Source organism: Dipteris shenzhenensis, chromosome 7, assembly GCF_047967505.1.
Source record: "Dipteris shenzhenensis isolate YYH24624 ecotype China chromosome 7, Dip_SZ_1.0, whole genome shotgun sequence".
Taxonomy (NCBI): Eukaryota; Viridiplantae; Streptophyta; class Polypodiopsida; order Gleicheniales; family Dipteridaceae; genus Dipteris; species Dipteris shenzhenensis.
The window spans coordinates 29,758,133-29,765,495 of record NC_141602.1 but is presented as its reverse complement, the minus strand read 5'-3'; positions in this window follow the sequence as shown (position 1 = coordinate 29,765,495).

Here is a 7,363-nt window from a genome sequence, read left to right as displayed (position 1 = left end):
GTCCAAGGTTTGTTTGAGGTAATGACGTTGGGGAAAGTGGGGACATGGTGAAGGAGGGGAGAGAGAAGGAAGGGGCGCGGGGCAGGGCAAGGGGAGGGGTGGAGTGGTAGCAAGGGTGGGGGGAGGGGGGGATGGGGAGATGGGGGAGGGCGACATGTGTGGGCGGTTCAAGTAGGGGGGAGGGCAACAGGGGGGAGGGCGACGAGGGTGGGGGGGGTTGGAGGGGCTAGGCAGGGGCGGGGGGCATAATGAAACCCTAAACATAATTAAAAGGGGTGTCAAAACATGATGGGCCTATATAAAATGTTTTAAAAAAACCCTAACTCTCATTATTCAATGGCAAGAGTGAAGAACACTGCTAGACCCACAAGACTTCGTCTCCACCCTTCCTCCTCTAGCTCCACCACCTCCATGGCATCTATGCACACGAACCTATTTGGGTCCGGTGGCACCTCCCCTGACTCTCGTGAGCCCTCCCCCAACTCTTGTGAGGTCTCCTAGGACTCTCGTGAGCCCTCCCCCAACTCTCATGAGGTCTCCTAGGACTCTTGTGAGCCCTCCCCCAACTCTCGTGAGCCCTCCCCTGATGCTTGTTAGCCCTCCCCAGTCTCTCGTGAGCCCTCCCCTAAGTCTCTTGAGCCACTCCCAAGTCTTGTGAGCCTTCTCCTCCTCCAAGTCCCGTGAGCCCACTCCCCAGTCTCGTGAGCCCACTCCCAAGCCCCAAGAGCATGAGCCTTCCCCTCAGCCTTCCCACTCAGCCTTCCCCTCAGCCTTCCCCTCAACCTTTCCCTCAGCCTTCCCCTCCCCATGAGAGCACTCCCTCGATCGAGCAAAATATATTTGAGAACCTCCCTTCCCCTCAGCCTTCCCCTCCCCATGAGAGTACTCCCCTGCATGAGCAAAATGTATTCGATAACCTCCCTGATATAGAGAGGCTTCCTGAGAGCCATCAGACTGCTAGGAAGAGAACAATCTTCTCTCTCCCGTTGATAGAGCCCATCATGGAAATGGTACATGTGCCCATAAAGAGGGTAAAGTAGATGCCGAGGAAGCCCCATCCCAAAGAAGGACAAAGCTTAAGATCTCTACGAGAGGGGGATTTGGAGGAGGATCAATGCAGAGAAGAGCAGCGCAAGAAATTCAAGGCAGACAAGAGGCCATGGGACCGTGTTCGGGTACTTGTAAAGCCTCCATCAAGAGTCAGGAAGCCATACAGAGCAAAGCCAGGAGCACAGGCCCTAAGGGAGATCAGACAGATGCAAAAGACGACTGACAACCTGATCCCATTTGCTCCCTTCCAACGTGTGTTACTTCCAACATGTGGTATGGGAGATAGCACATGGATACAAGGATGATGTGCGATTCAGCACATGACCTATTGGGGTGCTCCAGGAGGCTACGGAGAAATGCCTTGTTCGAGGATACCAACTTGTGTGCCATCCACGCAAAGCACGTCATGGTCATGGACAATGACATGGCTCTGGCAAAGCGGCTACGGAGTGACCCAAGCTTGAAGCCCTAGATTTTCTTGCAGCCCACTCTTAGGACTTAGACCACCCCCTACCCTTGAAGGCACTATCTTGTATCTAAGGCCCAAGGACCAATCTTTTTAAGAAAATATATCCACATTCTCTACACTATCGCATTGTTGTGCATTCTCCATGTTTATGACTGAAATTATTGATCATTTAAATGTAATTTTTGAATTCTATCAAATCTTGAAGGAATTTCACCGTCGCACAGAAGGGAAAAGTGTCTGGGACATCGCCAGGAGCCTAGAAAGCCTAAAACTTGCCACGGCGTGAATTTGGGCATTCTGGACTCCAAAGAATGATCTCACCCAAATGCGTTGGGAGCATTACCCCATCGAGATGAGAATTCATCAATCTCAAACGTGTCCTAGAACAATTCAACAAACATTAGAAGACCAATAAAACAAATTATACCGAAAGAACATCAAAATACAAAATATTGTTTGCAATGTTGATGGAACCAGGTGCTGTGTAATGTTCCATTGGGAGGTGGACGCTTTCTCCTGACCTGTGTTGGAGGTGGAAGCTTCTGCATGAGAGGGTTGTGCATCATATACGGACATGTCTGCATCCCTCATTGAAACTAGCATTGTTAAGAGAAACTCTTCCATTGTTTGGTCTTCAGAACCTAAAACCTTGGGATCTTTGACACTTGTGTCAACATCAAACCCAGATAGGACTCTGAGTGCCTCATCCTCTCGTAGTCCAAAAAGAACCTATATGTTATGGAGGAATATGTACTCTTCTCCATTGATGATGAGGGGGGACAAGGACCATAATTTTGATTCTAGGTCAGTAGTCTCCGATGTCAATTCTTGCTCTACTGGGGGCTCTTGAAGTAGGCTCAATGCTTGAGCTGCTTCCATCTCCTCTATTGCATCATCAAGATTCTCTTCCATGTACATGTCCAAGTCTAGTCTAGGGACGAGTAGATCAACAGTTCTACTAGAGGGGGTGCTAAACGATGAGGCTTCTTCCTCTAAATTTCCTTCTTAGAGAAGGAATGATGAATGTCATCTCCCATGAAAGGAATTTTGTGCCTGTATTTCTTGTGATCCCTGCGTCTAGGATGTCTTTAACTTCGACCATCCTAAACCCTTCCTCTGTAAGGTTGTCACAAAAGCGAGTTAAGTGCTTTACAAACTTGGGTTCCTCTAGGAACAGATACTTTATGTAATCTATGGGAACCCATCTCTTTGAAGAGTGGTCAAGTGTATAAGCAAAATTTGAGAAATTATCTTGCATGTAGAGGATGAGATCTGAGAAGTCATCCTTGGCTCACATATATGTACCTAGGACATCTGAAGTCCGATCAAACACTAAAAATAGCTCTTCCTCATGATCTGCAAATGTAGTTCGTGAGATGAAGTCATGGAACGCAATTCTAGCTAAATCCATGTCAAATAGCAGCTAATGGAGAGAGTAAATTTTGAGGGCGGGAGTTTCTATTTCTCTCTAAATGTGAAAGTGAGAATGTGATGTAAAAAGGTCTCTTACCCCTTAATATATATCAAAACCCTAAAAATTAGAATTTATCATAAATTCCCTAAATTTTTTGAAAAACATTTACCATGAACTGAAAGGAGAAAACATTAAAAGAAATAACATTTTAATTTAATTATCCATCATCTTTTGAAGTAATAACTAGGATTTAACAGACAAAAAATTAAATGTTGCACTAGTCAAACACATTGTTAGCAATCTTCAAAGTTGCAGGAGGAATGAAATCGGCACTATGCATGCACTTCTCCACACGGCAGCTGATCTTACCACCATTTAAGGTAAAGTAGAAGGACTCTGACATGACATCCTCCATGACCAATAGGTGTTCTCGCACATCCCTTAGAGTCCATTGCAATGTGACATTCACATTCTTGACATCTCCCTCTTCAACATCAATAGACAAACTTACCCTCGTATTGTCTTCATCATTAGAGTCTAGGGGAAGCCAACGGCCATTTGTTTTCTTCCAGTGCGTGTATTGAAAAGATAAATATAATATTTGGTGTGACAAATGGCATCTAATAACCACATTGTCTTTACATGCGTGACATTGAAACACATCACCCTTTTGGTCACCTGACCTGGCTCCCCAATTCATCCCAAGTAAATCTTCAAGAGCATTTTCATCTACACGCTTGTAAGACCACATAGTTTTTGTTCTATGCATATGTATATCCTAAAACAAAGAAGAAAAAATGTGCAGAGGCATAAATCAAGATAACCTTGCCCATTTGGATCCAAATATAAGCTTCATGGCCATGCCCACATCCTTTGAAGTCTTGTCCTTGTACGATTGCAATGTCCTCGAGTCCACATTGCTGCAATCCATGTCTTGAAGTTGTGGTGGTGCAATGGTTTGCAAATGGCCATAACTTGATGATGTCCTTGGAGTGATGTATGTTCCATTATACCAATACACATTCTTCATTCACAAGGAAGCCAACTTCTCCCTGGCATGCATTTGCTTACCTAAATCCTCATGAATCGCAGTGAACTTGCTTATGAATAACTGGTTCCCACTCCTCAAAGTCCAAAGGGAAAACATCTGCCAACATGAATAAGAGCTCTTAGAAACCAAACACAAAATTTCCAAATGGACTCATTACACTTACAGGTGAAAAAGGTACATAGATAAAAAGGCTCACAGTGTGATGGTATCCTAGATTGATTGAATGATGGAGAAAGCCGCATATCTTTTCCCATGTAAACATGTTGCACTTTTTTGAGCCATCCTTTCTTCCCAAACTTGAAGTTCAAGATGCGCCCCTTCCACTCATGCAAGATGTCACCTCTCTTGCTCTTGGGAAGCTTATGTGGACCTTTAGCTGATTCTTTCATCACTATCTAGTAATTTAAGCTATAGGTGCAAGGGATCCACTCATCCAATGCATTCCTGGTGTTGCTAAAGACACAAGAGGTCACAACGTTGCGTGGTCTTGTAGCCTTGCTCCTTGCCATGCTTGGAGAGGTTGCAACAGCAAGAATGGGACTCCTACACAAGGCAATGCAGCTCCAACAGAGGCACAACAAAGGGAGAAGGAGAGGGACAGAGCAATAGCAACAGAGGCACAGGAGAGGGAGAACGAGAGGGATAGAGCAACTCCAACAGAGGCACAAAAGAGGGAGAAGGAGAGGGGCAGAGCAACAGCAATAGAGGCATAGGAGAGCGAGAAGGAGAGGGACAAACTTAGCTCCAAAAGAGGCACAAAAGAGGGAGATGGAGAAGGACAGAGGAACACCAACAGAGGCACAGGAGAGGGAGAGGGGAGAGATAGAGAGAGAGGGGCTGTAGCAAGCAGGCCAGAGCATGAGGGAGCAAAGAAAGAGGGGGAAGAGGGAAAATGCATGGGATTTGGTTCAAATGGAGGGATTTGGCATGCTGGACCAAATCAATCGGGGCAGAGGCCCTAGAAAGAGCGAGGGGAGAAGGAAAATTCACCAAAAGGGCCCTACCATCCCATTGAAGGTAGTTTTGCGCTCATGTGGGGGAGGTGCACCTAGTAGGAGGGTCAAACATGGGTTAAGAGGGGGGCGGATGGTTTGGGTGGTCCCTAGTGTAAAGGGAGCAACCAATAGGGGCTCTCTGCAGGCCTGCCCACCCTCCACCTCAACATACCATTGCCCCACACCTTCTAGCACTCTCATTGGTACACCTCAAATCACTCTCTAATCCCTTGAAATTAGGAAACACTGATTGGACGCCCTTTTGAGACCCCATTTCTCCCCTAATGTCCCCTCCCTCTGTCTCTCTCTTTCCCTTCTCCTCTGCTTTCTCCCTCCCTTTCTTCCCCACCCTTTCCTACTCTGCCTCCCCACCCTCATTGCTTTGCCCGGGCAACACAAGGGGGTGTAGTAGTGACAAAAAGAAAGGTTGCCATGGTAGGGCGACCCCTTTTCCTCCCCCCATCACCCACCCCTTCCTTCTTCTCCTATGTTTTTGAAATTTCTATTAAAAAATCATTTCTCCCCTCCCCTTCCTCCTTTTTTGTGTTAAAACTATTGCTACTTTGGTAGCGTAAGAGACCTCTCCTCCTGTCTCTCCTCCCCTTTCCCTTCCCTTTGCTCTCTCCACTCTCTTCACCTTCCCCTCCCCCCCCTTCCCTCTCTCTCTCTCTCTCTCTCTCTCTCTCTCTCTCTCTCTCTCTCTCTACCCTTCCGTCTCTCTCTTTCTCTCTCTCTCTCTACCCTTCTCCTTGTTTATAGGCTTATGCTTGTCCCCTCAATCCAATTCCTTTGGAAAGTTGCTTCTCCAAACTCCTCCTTTCTCTAACTAGTTATCTGAAAAATGGTATGTTTCCTCTCTTTTGTAGGGCCAGTCCACGAAACACCGAGCGGGACTTTTTAAGGTAAGAAAGTGCTTCCTCTTTTTTCCTTCTTTTATTTTCGTTATTTGCATTGGCCTACAGCTAGCACTTTAAGCGCTAGCTGCAATGATGGGCATAGGAACCCTTTCTTCCCCTCTCTTCTCTTATTCCCTCTTCTTCCTCTCTTTTCCTATTTTCCTCCCTCTTTCCCCCCTCTTTCCCTCCCCCTCTTATTTCCTCTTCTTCCTCTCTTTGGAAAGTAGCATGGAAGATGAAACCTAGAGTGTTGTAAAAGAACAATGTGTTGCAAATGTAAGAGGTAGGATTCCAAAATCATAGTTTGAATGGTACAGAAATATGAAAGCGCAATATTTACCTAAAAACATCTAAAAAATAGAAATTGAAGAGAACATTGTGAAATCTTTCCAAATTGAAACAAAGTTAGTGAAATTGGGAGATAATAACTGCAATATTATGACCAAAAAGAGCACTTTTCTCATTTTAAACACATAGAAATCATTGCTTCCACTTGTTTAAAAAAGCAAGAAAAATGTCAAATAGAGAACTTTTTTAAAGAAAACCCTAGGAAATTTCAACTTTTATAGAATTTGTAAACTAAACATGATTCTTGTTGGGAGTTCTGACCTCTTTGTAAAGAGCGTCAATGGATAGAACTTGAGCACAAGGAAGTGCTAAAATTATGTTTGTTGAACGGGGTTTTTGTGTGTTGAATGTAGAATCAATGAATCTGAATTGAAGGATGGAATTTGATCCACTAAGACTCATGAATACATTGGAGAGGTGAAAGGAATAGAGGATCCACGATCATAACCACTTTCCCTTCTTCTTCTCTTATGGACACAATTTGCAAGATTTCACATAACTTGCTAGGCATTTCCCTAGGTATAGATAACTCGGATTCTAGAATCTGATTTCATGAAAACAAAGGGGCATAGACGAGGGCAATAAACAATAGTTTGAAGCTTTTGCATGACATAAAAGTTGTTTGTGCTGATGTTAACGTAATTGTGCTCATTTTTGGGATTCCATTATCGCAAGTGTAGAGAACTGGGATTCCAAAATCCCAAGTCTAGAGAACTAGGAATGTAGAAACCAACCTTCAAAGAAATACAACAGCCGCAGAGAAGGAAAGGTAGCTTCTATGGCACTTTTCAGACTTTTGCACTATATTGCAAATGAATATGTTTCTCCCCAACACAACCATGTTGTCTTTCGAGATTCTGGTATCCCAAGTGCAGAGAATTGGGATTGTGGAATCCAACTTCAAAGCAAAACAATAGGCCTAAAGAAGGCGAACGCGCTTTTATGACCCTTTTCGTGATTTTGCATTGTGTTCCAACTAATTGTGTTTCGTTTTGGGATTCTATTATCCCAAGTTTACAAAACACGGATTCTCGAATCCGAATTACTAAAAATAGAAGAGGAACTCCCCAAGCAAAGGAGTGAAAATTCATAAACTGGTCAAACCATCGCTGGGGCGTTGCCCCCAGACCCCGCCGCACT